The sequence below is a fragment of the Eubalaena glacialis genome, chromosome 16 (genome assembly GCF_028564815.1).
Source record: "Eubalaena glacialis isolate mEubGla1 chromosome 16, mEubGla1.1.hap2.+ XY, whole genome shotgun sequence".
NCBI lineage: Eukaryota > Metazoa > Chordata > Mammalia > Artiodactyla > Balaenidae > Eubalaena > Eubalaena glacialis.
This window is the reverse complement of record NC_083731.1, coordinates 20,546,354-20,560,869: the sequence shown is the minus strand read 5'-3', so window position 1 is coordinate 20,560,869 and position 14,516 is coordinate 20,546,354.

The window sequence follows — 14,516 nt, the reverse complement described above, 5'->3', positions numbered from 1 at the left end:
ATAGGTTGCTTCCATGTCCTGGCTATTGTAAATAGAGCTGCAATGAACATTGGGGTACATGACTCTTTTTGAATTATGGTTTTCTCAGGGTATATGCCCAGTAGTGGGATTGCTGGGTCGTATGGTAGTTCTATTTTTAGTTTTTTAGGGAACCTCCATACTGTTCTCCATAGGGGCTGGATCAATTTACATTCCCACCAACAGTGCAAGAGGGTTCCCTTTTCTCCACACCCTCTCCAGGATTTATTATTTGTAGATTATTTGATGATGGCCATTCTGACGGGTGTGAGGTGATACCTCACTGTAATTTTGACTTGCATTTCTCTGATGATTAGTGATGTTGAACATTCTTTCATGTGTTTGTTGGCGATCTGTGTATTTTCTTTGGAGAAATGTCTATTTAGGTCTTCTGCCCATTTTTGGATTGGGTTGTTTGTTTTTTTGATATTGAGCTGCATGAGCTGTTTATATATTTTGGAGATTAATCCTTTGTCCGTTGATTCATTTACAAATATTTTCTCCCATTCTGAGGGTTGTCTTTTCATCTTGTTTATGGTTTCCTTTACTGTGTAAAAGCTTTGAAGTTTTATTAGATCCCATTTGTTTATTTTTGTTTTTATTTCCATTTCTCTAGGAGCTGGGTCAAAAGGATCTTGCTGTGATTTATGTCATAGAGTGTCCTGCCTATGTTTTCCTCTAAGAGTTTTATAGTGTCTGGCCTTACATTAAGGTTTTTAATACATTTTGAGTTTATTTTTGTGTATGGTGTTAGGGAGTGTTCTAATTTCATTCTTTTACATGTAGCTGTCCAGTTTTCCCAGCACCACTTATTGAAGAGGCTGTATTTTCTCCATTGTGTGTTCTTGCCTCCTTTATCAAAGTTAAGGTGACCATATGTGCATGGGTTTATCTCTGGGCTTTCTATTCTGTTCCATTGATCTATATTTCTGTTTTTGTGCTAGTACCATACTGTCTTGATTACTGTAGCTTTGTAGTATAGTCTAAAGTCCAGGAGCCTGATTCCTGCAGCTCCGTTTTTCTTTCTCAAGATTGCTTTTGCTATTCGGGGTCTTTTGTGTTTCCACACAAATTGTGAAATTTTTTGTTCTAGTTCTGTGAAAAATGCCATTCGTAGTTTGGTAGGGATTGAATTGAATCTATAGATTGCTTTGGGTAGTATAGTCATTTTCACAGTGTTGACTCTTCCAATCCAAGAACATGGTATATCTCTCCATCTGCTTGTATCATCTTTAATTTCTTTCATCAGTGTCTTATAATTTTCTGCATACAGGTCTTTTGTCTCCCTAGGTAGGTTTCTTCCTAGGTATTTTGTTCTTTTTGTTGCAGTGGTAAATAGGGGTGTTTCCTTAATTTCTCTTTCGTCATTAGTGTATAGGAATGCAAGAGATTTCTGTGCATTTATTTTGTATCCTGCTACTTTACCAAATTCATTGATTAGCTCTAGTAGGTTTCTGGTGGCATCTTTAGGATTTTCTATATATAGTATCATGCCATCTACAAACACTGACAGTTTTACTTTTTCTTTTCCAATTTGGATTCCTTTTATTTCTTTTTCTTTTCTGATAGCTGTGGCTATAATTTCCAAAACTATGTTGAATAATTGTGGTGAGAGTGGACAACCTTGTCTTGTTCCTGATTTTAGTGGAAATGGTTTCAATTTCTCACCATTGAGAACAATGTTGGCTGTGGGTTTGTCATATATGGCCTTTATTATGTTGAGGTACGTTCCCTCTATGCCTACTTTCTGGAGAGTTTTTATCATAAATGGTTGTTGAATTTTGTGAAAAGCTTTTTCTACATCTATTGAGATGATCATATGGTTTTTCTCCTTCAATTTGTTAATATGGTTTATCATATTGATTGATTTGCGTATATTGAAGAATCCTTGCATTCCTGGAATAAACCCCACTTGATCATGGTGTATGATCCTTTTAATGTGCTGTTGGATTCTGTTTGTTAGTATTTTGTTGAGGATTTTTGCATCTGTGTTCATCAGTGATATTGGCCCTGTAGTTTCTTTGTCTGGTTTTGGTATCAGGGTGACGGTTGACTTGTAGAATGAGTTTGGGAGTGTTCCTCCCTGGGCCCTTTAATTCTTGAGGTATGTGCAGATTCAAAAATATGGTGGCAAAGAGAGGCTACACAAAACTGGCATACACATTGGACGGAGGAAGAAACTGCAGGCCAATACTTTCAGTTGGGATACAATTAGGAACCTTAAAAGTAAACCTTAGGAAAAAAGGTTAACCATAATTTGGTCTGCTTTGAATTACCTCAGTACCTTATTAGATTCGTGTTATCTGCTAGCTGCCTAACGAAAGCAAAACTAAATCCTTTCTTAAAGTAAGATCAGTGTAAGAGAACATAGGACGTGGTTAAAGGTCTAACATAGGTGTAATTCAAATCCCATATAAAAGAAAGATAATAGGGTAGAAGAGATAATTAAGCTGTTAATCACTGAGTATTTTCTAAAACTAACTAAAGACTTCAAGTTAACGGTTGAAGAAGATCTGAGGATCCCAACCATGATAAATGCAACTAGAACTACACCTAGGTCCATCACATAAAAACTGATAACAGAAAAAATGTAAATCTTTTTTTTAAAACTTTTTATTTTATATTGGAGTATAGTTGATTAATAATGTTGTGGTAGTTTCAGATGTACAGCAAAGTGATTCAGTAATACATATACGTGTATCTATTCTTTTTCAAATTCTTTTCCCATTTAGGTTGTTACATAATAACCTAAATGGGAAAAGTTCCCTGTGCAGAGTTCCCTGTGCTGTACAGTAGGTCCTTGTTGGTTATCCAAGAACAAATGTAAATCTTAAATAAGCTGGAGGAGGTGTAAAATAACCCATGTTATCTTCAAAGGAACCAAAATAACACCGATAACTAACTTTTTTTTTTTTTTAATAAATTTATTTATTTATTTTTGGCTGTGTTGGGTCTTCGTTTCTGTGCGAGGGCTTTCTCTAGTTGCGGTGAGCAGGGGCCACTCTTCATCGTGGTGTGCGGGCCTCTCACTATCGTGGCCTCTCTTGTTGCGGAGCACAGGCTCCAGACGCGCAGGGTCAGTAGTTGTGGCTCTTGGGCCTAGTTGCTCCACGGCATGTGGGATCTTCCCAGACCAGGGCTCGAATCTGTGTCCCCTGCATTGGCAGGCAGATTCTCAACCACTGCACCACCAGGGAAGCCCCGATAACTAACTTTTTAATGGAAACAATGGAAACCAGAGGTCAATGTCTATTTATAAAATGCTAAAAGTTACTAACTGCCAACTTAGAAGTCTATATCCAGTTGAAATATCCTTTGACAAATAGCCTACTTAATCATTTTTAGACAAAAACTTAGGTAATTTTGTTACAAGCAAACCTGTATAAAAGTAAATAATAAAGGATCTTCAGGCACAAAGAGTAGACTTCTCTGCAGATGTTACTGATTTGGAAAGTGTAGGACCTTACGATGAGGATTGGGAACATCTCAGTGTTGCATTGGGAAATCTTGTGCTGATTTCCAAATAACACAGCCTTTGTAGACTCGGTAACTGAATATGGGCTAGAAATTGACTATTCCTACCCTTCAGTCCCACTCAAGTGTGGCCCTAAAAGGCAAAACAGAGGTGAGAGAAGAATAGCTCCCAATTGACAGAGATTTGGGTAGTACGGTTGTTAGTCATTTATACACACACACACACACACACACACACACACACACACACAGGGAGGGAGGGAGAGAGTCAGTGGCAGTGGTTTGGTCAGGTGGTTGTGAGGAAATAATTGGAAGATCAGAGAGAAAGTCATCTGGAGAAGAGGCATGAGGTTGAAACTTTTGAAGTATGTATAAGTGTGAACATCTTTTAATCCCATTTTAACACCCAACAAACAGCATTCCCCATCAACAACCAAGTAGATAGAATGACTCAATCAGTTGATGTCAGCCAGCCTCTAGTCAGAGTTGGCACAATGAGTGCATGAGCCTGCCACTCAAATCCTGCACCATACCTTGAGGAAATAAACCATCCAACTGGTAGCAAGTTGATGAACAGAAGAATGATTCATCTTGTTGAGTTTTCAAGTTGCCTTTCCTTCAGAACCTCATATAGCAACGTTAAGTGAGGTTACAGAGTGTTTAATTCACCCAAACAGGATACTTGTGTGTCCTGGCACATAGTTTTTGGCAAAGGTGATGTAGTGAGCACACGATGATGGGATTCAGTGATCTTATCACATATAACAGTAACCAGAAAACACCAGCGTGATAGTAATAGAACAGTATATGAGTTCCAGCTCAGAGATAATAGCCTGCAGGACATCCTGGGTCAGTGGGCCATCATAGCTTCAGGATTCAGGAAGACCATTATAACAATGATCATTTGGTGCTTTGTCCCAATAGACAGACTATATGGGTCCAAAAGTCAATATATAGGAGTGTTCCTACTTACCTTTATTCCCAGGTATTCACTTTGGAAATTTGGGGTTTATTCCCCACAAATCTATGCTCTGTGCATATAGAAGTTCTGATTTCCAAAAAGATATTGCCTCTACCAGGGGAGAGAAGCAAGGGACCAGTAAGTAAGGAAAGAATAATCTTCCTATCTGGAGGAGGTAGGGTAGCTGTCATACCATGAGAGCAGGGAAGAAAATTTTGGCACCCGGTGACACACTATGGAGATTCTTGATACGCTGTTGCCCCATTCTGACTGTTAATTGCCAAATACAGTAGCATTGGCTTGAGAAGTTCCTGGTGATTAAAGACTCAGATCCCTCAGATCATCCCACCGGGTAAGCCTCTGTTAGAGGTGATACCTGTAGAGGTGATACCTGAAGATGATGGGAATCTGTCTAGAATGGGTATTAGAAGAAGGAAATAAGTATTAATTGCTGTTCTAAGACCAGCTGCTGTGATAACAGCTATAGGATATATCAGAAACCTTTCTTGTGGCGTTTCCTTAGGAAAAGAGACCAAACAAACCTGGAGGAGCTATTCCCAGATGAAAAAACTTTAATACAAAGTAACCAGATCTTCCTGAGAAATGGGGTGGATGTTTTGATGTGCTGCCCAGACCCACCGAGTTCATTTGAGACAGGCCCTCGTTCTCTAACTGCCAGGAGCTTTGGCTGTTGATGGCTTACTGTTGAGTCTCTTGCTGAGGACTTCCTTCAGTCAGAAGGAGCTATCTCACTGAACATTATACTTTTGCCCTAGTTGATGCAGGAGGGGAGATACAGGGCCTCTCTCAATTCAGACATTTCTTAAATACCGTCCCAGGTGCTTTGAAACTACCTCATAGTTCAGATTTCCTCTGTTTCCCAATTATGTTTGTCTTGCACCCTCACAGGTGTTATACCCAAGAGCTCTCCCAAATAAATCTGCTTGCAAATATCAGTTGCAGAGCCTGTGTTCCAAAGAGTCTGACCTGCGCTATTGTGAATAATAAAGCCACATAGTTTAATCCATAATGTAAGGTTGGAGCTAAGGAAATAATTAGTATCAAGTAAACAAATGATAAATAATCTGATAAAATACAAATATGTTTGAGACAGAATAAATCCAGAGAGTAGGAACATCAGCACCTCTGATCTTCAGGTGCTTGGGAGTCAGTTCATACACAGTGTGAACTCGGGAGAGAGCAGTTTGGAGAGAGAATGAAATGTTCACTTTGGGGTATAATTTTAGTTGCTTTGATATCTCTCAGAAGACCGGTGGTATGTAGATGAGGACTGCAAGTGTGATATTAGAAGGAATTATTTCAGGGGACTGTTACTCTAAAAAGAGAAGGGAGTATGTCCAAAGCAGAGGAATGCAGACCTTTAGAGGGGACCAAAGGAATGAGGGTCTGCTAAGGAGACAGACTAAAAATAACCAGTGGGTAGAATAAATTTCCAGGGAGGTCAGTTTACGCCTAAAGACTGGTACAGCTTTTAAGAATGAAGATATTTCCAGAATAATTCTAAGTGGTAAAATAAGATACAAATTGAGGATATTCTACAGAGTTTAGCATCACATTTTCTTAGTAATTTTTAGAAAAATTATTGTTTTGTGATGGAACTGGGAGGAGAGATTGAATGGGATGATGCAGATAATCCTTGGTAAAAACTTTAAAGAATTTTTAGGGCTTCCCTGGTGGCGCAGTGGTTAAGAATCTGCCTGCCAATGCAGGGGACACGGGTTCGAGCCCTGGTCTGGGAAGATCCCACATGCCGCGGAGCAACTAAGCCCATGAGTCACAAGTACTGAGCCTGCGCGTCTGGAGCCTGTGCTCCACAATGGGAGCGGCCGCGACAGTGAGAGGCCCATGCACCGTGATGAAGAGTGGCCCCCGCTCGCCGCAACTAGAGAAATCCCTCGCACAGAAACGAAGACCCAACACAGCCAAAAATTAATTAATTAATTAATTAATTAAAATTAAAAAAAAAGAATTTTAAAACATGGTTTAGCACTGATGGGGGAAAATAAAGTAGAGAGGGAAGTTTGGGAGGCTTGGGAAAGAAGAAATAATCCACAGTGAGGTCTCAGAGGAGGCAGGAAAGGTGATGTTCACAGCAGATGATTAGCCTTAAAAATTAGGAGACATGCTTCCTGAACGTAACAGTTTGACAAAGAAATTGTGTGGTTGAATTTGTAGATACAGTAGTTTTATTAAATACGATTTCATTGTATGTCTGAGTTTACGTAGATAAATCATTTAAGGTGTGAACATTATTAAGAATTCCTAATACTCTGTAGTGTTCCACTATGTAAGTAAACTTGAGACCATAAAATAGCTTTGAAGAGATTATTAAGTTAGCATTGAGTTCAATTCCAAATTGAGAATCCATTTTGAGAATGTATTGTTTTTCATTTCAGAATTGCTTTGGGTTTATTACCACTAAAAAAACGAACAAGAAAAAATTCTTCTATAAGAGGTGAAAAACCAACACTCTAAGAATTTTATGCTATGTATTACAAGCCTTGTACAGTACCAGAGGTACAAAAGAGGAATAATATACAGGCCCAATAATGAAAACTAAACAAGAGGTTCTACTCTACATGAAAAATGTAAAAGTGAAATACAAACTCTAAGAGGTTATAGAATTGTTACAATGATGTATAAAGAAATTCAAAATGTCTTTTAAAATAACTTCTATAAATGAATGTGAGAGAATGTTAAGATTAAGATGCTAACGTCTTGGTGCTGTATATTGTACATTGGAATAAGAAATGTTAATATTTAGTGTCTATGTAGTTTTCTTTCAACATGACTTCAGCAGATTAAAATATTTTAAGAACTCTTTGACTTTACTTAATAACTTATAAATCAATTTATTAAAAGTAAATTCAAAGAGTGATAAAAGCATGGTTTTTCAAATCTTAGTACTAGGAATTCATAATAAAACATGGAGTTAAATATATTTTTTAATTTACTTAATTTGCATGTAATAGATTTTCTGTTCTATAACATTGAAAGCTTCTTTAGCAATTGATCAAAATTTGCTTATCTTTCAAAACAAGTGGTAATGATTTTTAAAGAATTCCTCCATTTAATTTGTTCTCTAATTTATTCATCTTTGTATATTAAGGAAAAGTCCCTACCCTAATGCTGGAGAGAGAGGTAGACAAAGCAGATACGCAGTTTTTAAAATGTAAAAACACAAGTGAATAAATACAACAACAGTGCAATTTCAGGTAAATAAGGTAAGAAGAGAGAGGGCGATAGATGTGGAGGACAGTCTGGAAAGGTCCTCCTGAGGCAGTGACATATGAGTAGAGACCTGAGCGGTCAGTAGGGAAGTGTCCTGTGGAGCGGTAGGCTTTCAGGAAAGGAACAGTGAGTTGAGATGAGTTTGGCAAATTCTAAGACCAGCAAGAAGACCAGTGTAGCTGGCACCAAGGGAGCAAAGGCGAGAGGGAGCAGATGAGGCCAGAGAAATAAGCAAGAGCCAGAAGAAGGTACAGAGAGCTGTGAGAGAGAAGAAGAGAAGAATAGTCCTTTTCTGTGTGATAAAAAGTCATCTTTCTCTTTGTAGTTTGCATCACTTAAAAAACAGATATTTTCATTAAGTTTTTTGTTTTGCCTACTAGCTAGAATACTAAATGAAAATGATTTATCAAAATAACTTCACAGTGAATATTTATCCAATATTATTTTCATACATTTAAAAAAATGTTTTTATGAACTCAATATATCCTAATATAAAGTTAACTATATAATATTCAAAACAATTAAAATAAAAGGAAAAATCGTTGGAGCAGACATTTTTTCTAAACATTCCCATATCCCATAGGATTCAGCTGTTTTTTTTTCTTGGGAATATTAAGAACATTTGGATAATCTTAGATTTGCATTGTAATTCTTGATTGTTTGCAAGTTTCTTTTTTTAATAATTCTTTTTTTCATTTCTAATACCTTACTGGTCTTTTTTTTAAATTTATTTATTTTATTATTTTTGGCTGCGTTGGGTCTTCATTGCTGCGCACAGGCTTTCTCTAGTTGTGGTTAGCGGGGTCTACTCTTTGCTGCGGTGCGCAGGCTTCTCATTGTGGTGGCTTCTCTTGTTGCAGAGCACGGGCTCTAGGCGCACGGGCTTCAGTAGTTGTGGCTCGTGGGCTTGGTAGTTGTGGCTCATGGGCTTAGTTGCTCTGCAGCATGTGGGATCTTCCCTGACCAGGGCTCCAACCCATGCATTGGGGTTGCATTGGCAGGTGGATTCTTAACCACTGCACCACCAGGGAAGCCCTGTTTGCAAGTTTTACATATGTCTTTTAATTTGGTTGAATAATGCACCCCCCACACACCTGAAAATTCATGTCCACCTGGAAACTATGAACGTGACCCTATTTGAAAACAGGGTCTTTACAGATGTCATTGAGTTAAGATAAGGTCATACTGGATTAGAGTGAGCCCTAAATCCAATATGACTGGTACCCTTTTAAGAAGAAGGAAATTTGGACACAGACACAGAGAGAAGGTGGCCATGTGAACATGGAGGAAGAAATTGAAATGGTGCATCTACAAACTAAGGAACATTAAGGATTGCTAGTATCCACCAGAAGCTAGGAAGAAGCAAGGAAATATTCTTTCTTGAAGTCTTCCGGGGGCATTGCCTTGACAATACCTTGATTTCAGACTTCCAGTCTCCTGTACTGTGAGGAATAAATTTTCTCTTGTTTTCAGTCACCTAGTTTGTGACTTTGTTACCACTGACCTAGAATGCAAATACAGTCTTTATACAAAGAAGAATTTGAAAATACCCATGTTTTTGTTTTTCCTGATATAATTTTGCATTTCCCATCCTTCAACAGCTTCTGGGTTAACATGAGGAATAGAATTGTTTGGAGAGTTTTTGTTTCTTTGTTTGTTTTTAACATAGCCTATAGACAATTTTTTCCTTCAAAAGTTGCTAAAACCATTATCTGTAGAATTGACTTGATATACCCATACTCTCTGATATCTCAAGTATATCACCCGTTTTCCCTTGCCTCTCAATTATCCCTTGTCAAGTCCCTCTAATTTCATTATGCAAGTGTGATAGAATTATTACATACATATGTATCCTACCTTGGGAAGCATATAAGCTCTTAGAATCATTTACATAATAGAACAATTTAAAACATTTCATATATCTATTCTCCCCTTCATCCCTCTCTTTTTTCCTCTCTCTCTCTCTCAGGCCTGAAGAAAGCAGGTAGAGAATCCCATGTTCCTTTCCATCTATTAATTCATGCACATATAGAAGGACACTAGGTGATCCGAGCCAAGGTGTGCAAAAGGTGTAATTCTTTTGAAAACTGGTTTCAGTAACCTCATTATGGCTAATTTTCCAGAGGTTATAAAATGCTTGATTTGCCAAGTGAAGTTATCCCAGCTTTTAATAATTTGTGATAAATAAAATGTGTGTTATCACCAGTCTTCCAGAGTAATTTCTCTCTTCCCAGTTGTCCTTACTTTATGTTTCTTCTTCCCAAGATGCTGTGGTTGCAGAGCAAACTCATATCAGTTTACGTCCATGGAGCCCAACGAGGCTGCCATTCAAGCATAGCAGAGAGCAGAGCTAGTGCAGGGGCCTGCAGGCCACCCAGCTTTTCACCAGTGCAACACTTGGCCACATTCTTTGAGCAAAATTGGAATGTTTATGATCCAACTGGCTACCTATTTAGCTTTTCTTATTTTATTACCGCTATGATTTGCAGGGTAGAATGTCATTCCAAGGCTGAGGTTTCTCTGAGAAGCTTGCAGACAACCAGTCCGTCACTCCAGTCAAGTAGCACACAACTCTCTTTTCTGGAGATTCTCCAAAACCCAGCTTAGTATTTCCACCCCTTTCTTGCCTTGATTTTAATCCACAAGCAGGGATCCAGGATATGCACATGAACTCTTGTCTTACCCTCCCCTCTCCTCTGTCATCATTTCTACTTCCTTCTGGAAAGAATCACCCTAACTCCAAACAGCTCTCCTTTACTCAGCATGATTCAGCCGCTTCTGCCACCACGGCCCTTTGGACGCCTTGTGTCTGGCAATCAGTAGGCAAGAAGAGCAGTCATTATAATGGCTGTGCTATTTGACACTGACCAGCAGGCCAAGGTAGGGCTGCTTTACATAGTAGAGGCCGGCGGAATACCTGTGAGCTCAAGTGATCCTCTTGCACACCTCGTGGCAAGCCCTTGCCATAACATGGCATCAAGTCACAACGTAACATTGGGTGGCCCTGGGCAGCAGCCCTGGACTCAGAGGAGTATGAGTAACCTTCTGGGTTGAAGGTTTGTGTCCTACTACCCAGTAAGCCACCAAGACCCACCTTGCTGATAGCTGAGCCTGAGGGGCGTTCAGGGTGGATGGAAAAGGTCGGAGATGAGCACCAGCTGTGGCCCTGAAACTGACTGAGGTGGCGAGGGCTGCAGTTCTTCCCACTGTTCTCTTTCTTAGGAGTTTTCCCTCAGAAAGAAAAGCCCGTGGGAATTGTACAGGAGCTGACATTTGGGCTTGAGTGAAGTAGATCTGTGCAGCACAGAGATAACTGTGGTGGTTCTGAGAACTGCCTCACTTTGATCATTGACCAAAGACCCCAGCTGCTGTGCTCTGAAATCTACCACCAGTGATGGAGTGCAGAAGGGATACTAAGGCAGGCCCATTCCTGGGAAATCTGAGAATTCTTTGCCAGCCCACTCAAGGCTCAAGGGTCCCGTGGAGACTTTGCTGAATCTTCCTTATACTGCAAGGCAGTCTATGATGCTTCCACCCAATTTTCTCTTCCTCTCTCCTTCACCTGTGGTCAGAGCTCCATCCCTACTTACTTTTGAGCTCCATCCCTACTTCCTTTCACACAGGCATTTCCTCTTTTAAAGTCTTTGCCTATTTGATTCTGTCTTGGCATCTGCCCCCTGGAGGACCAGGATTAACAAAGTCATCCAATCTCCTGTTCCCAGGATCTGGTTTCTGGATGACTCTTTCTTGAACATTGTATTCTCTGGCCTTATTTAGGATGGAATTTCTCCAAGTTTCTCTTTCTGGGTTTCATGCATTCTTAGACCACTTTCTGTTGGTGTGAGTCTGGAGTCCAAGAATTGCTTCAGAGCTTTAAACATTCTTGATTTGGTATGTCTTTGACAATGTGGTTTCCTTAAATATTTAGTAGGTTTGTGACCTACTTGTTTTATATCATGCTTCTAGATATATATGTGAAAGGGCCATTTTTTAAATCTCATAGGATAACAGTTTTAAAAAGATAATATAAAGTGAATTACTAGAAGAATTTGAAAAATGTATTGGATGTTGAAGCAATGTCAAAATGTTATGACATTTTATAAACACTCTCAATTTCTGTAAGCAAACTGGTAAACATTTCAGGAGTCTACACCAGTCTATGGACCGCATTTACAGAAACAATCCTTTATATCAATTTTGTAAGATGAAAACTACTCAGAGAAGTGTTCTAGAAATGGATTTTTGATTCATAGAATTCCTGTTTTCATGCTGATCCTGAGTTAAAGGTCTCTGAATTGGGATGTTTGAAATTATACCCTTGACTGGGGAGGCAACTGGATAGAATGCCTTTCAGCAGCATTTCAACAGTAGGTGTGTTTGAATTTTTTTGTGTGTAAAGAGGGCAAGCATTGAAGAAGCTAATGTGATCAGACTTGATTTTTACCTCAATAACATTTTTTTCTTTTCTCATTTCCCTGTGTATGCTGGTACCTTCACTATCAGGTTAGAAAATTTGTTTTGTTTTACATTATATAGAATGTTAGATTATCAAATTTACAACATTTTTATTGAAGTCTAGTCAACAGGTTTTATAAGAAAAACCATGCTTCCTCTAATTTTTGTCTTCAAGTATCCTTTACATATAGTGATGTATTAAATGCCCCAAGAAATACCTAATGTAATAGTATTTTCATATATTTAGTTAGTTAGTCATTACCAAGCCCCCTAATACTACACAATCTGTAAATAAGAAGCAAACACCAGACCATAGTTTAAGCAGCAGTTTCCCAACAGCATTAGTCCCCTACGTACATGACAATGCATCTACTTAGCTTGGCATGGTGAGGTCCTCACTACCCTCTGCCCTATCTCCTCCATTCTGTCTGACTAAGATGACCTTACCGTTCCCCTCTGTCTTAGTCAATTATCCAGGCTGCTGTTTCAAAACTACTATAGACTGGGTGGCTTATAAACCACAGAAATTTATTTCCCTTGGTCTGGAGTCTCAGAAGTCTAAGATCAAGGTACTGGCGCTTTTAGTGTCTGGTGAGAATCTGCTTACTGGTTTATAGATAGCCGTCTTTTTGTTGTAACCTGTCATGGCAGAAAGGGACAAGGGAGTCCTCTGTGATCTCCTTTATAAAGGCACAAATTCCATTCATGAAAACTCTGCCCTCGTGATCTAATCACCTCCCAAAGGCTCCACCTCCTAATACCATCACGTTGGAGAATTAAGTTTTAAGATAGGAGTCTTGAGAGACACAAGTATTCAGTCTATAGTACTTGATTCAACTTTCGCCAGGTTTCTTCCTGACTCTAGGTCCATGACCTCTCTTTTCTTAGAGCATTTCTTTAGAAAACTTGTAACTGTAAATTCTTTCTGAGCCCCTTTGAGATTTTTTTAAAAACTTCTTGTCAGTTTTCCAAGCCAGGCATGTCTTTCTGATGGACTGGGAGCCGTCTCTTTGGAGTGTAATCATCAAGGGAGATAGTACCCCGAGCTCCCAGGTTCTGTGAGAGGGTAGGAGCCTAATTTCAGTGGGAGCCTTGACCCCAGTTGTAAAACTACCTCCTATTATGAAGATACAAAAAGCGTTCTTTTCCTTTGAGTACGTACAGCCAATTAGCAAATGCAGATGGTCTATAATTTCCCCACCTCAGCTCTTAAAACTCTCCAGCCCTTTATTTCAGCAGAGTTGAGCTCAGACTGAATTCTGGCCTCAATCCCCTATTGCAGTAGCCTTGAATAAGGTCTCCCTTGCCTATTTAATGCTGTACAACACAATGTTTGTTTCGACAAGCTTATTCCATTGTATGTTCATTGTGGTACCATTTCTTCCTGTTCCCGAATTCTTCATTAGTCAAAAATCTCTCCTCTGTAGCAACAAAATAGTGAAATCAAAGTGGCCCGAACAAGTGAGGGTGTGTATTCTCACTTACTCTAAAGTCCAGAAAAGGAGTGGTATTCAGCTTGATCCAACAGTTTAATGATATAATCAAAGAGCACAGGTGTTTCTGAGTCTCAGTATACTTTCCACAATGTTGGATCAATGCTGAAATTCTTTAATCTCTTGGTTATAGGATGGCTGCCAATAAAAAATGAGGCTAAATGCTTCCCTTTTAAAGAGAGAAGGAGGGAGGGAGCGAGAGAGGGAGAAATTTTCATATATCTGACTTAAAAGTTGAGAACAATTACTACCAAGACTTCCAGCAACTTTCTGATTATAATTTTTGCTTATATTTCATCAGAATTCAGTCATATTCATGAAGCAAACACTGGCAGCCACATTAACACTGTTAAGAGTAAATGGTTAGCTTTCAACAGTACTGTCCACTACAACATGATATACCTAGAGTTCTTAGAAAAATTCAGTTTTTAAATTTAAGTAAATTGAAGTATAAAATTCTAGTTTTTTTAAAACCCAAAACTAGCTACGGTTTTTAAATACCAATCTTTTTCTCTGATGTTCACTCAATTTTGAAACACAATTATCTGAATAATAACTGCTAACACTCTAACACTTTTAGTTGAAGTTCTTCACTTTTATCATTTTGCTAGAAATACTTACTTTGTGTTATATTTGCTGGGCTTTTAACATAATTTGATAACTGCATAAGAAGATTTTTCTTCTTATAATATGAATGCTTTCCACCATTCTTTTTCAAGCACAAAATTAATTCAAATTATTGTCATAATCATAACCTTTAATGTTATTGCTGAAAAGTAAGATGGATATTTAACATTGAATTCAGTGTCATAAGTCAAGTAATATGGGAAAAAATTGAGGACAGATGAAATCTTAACAATATA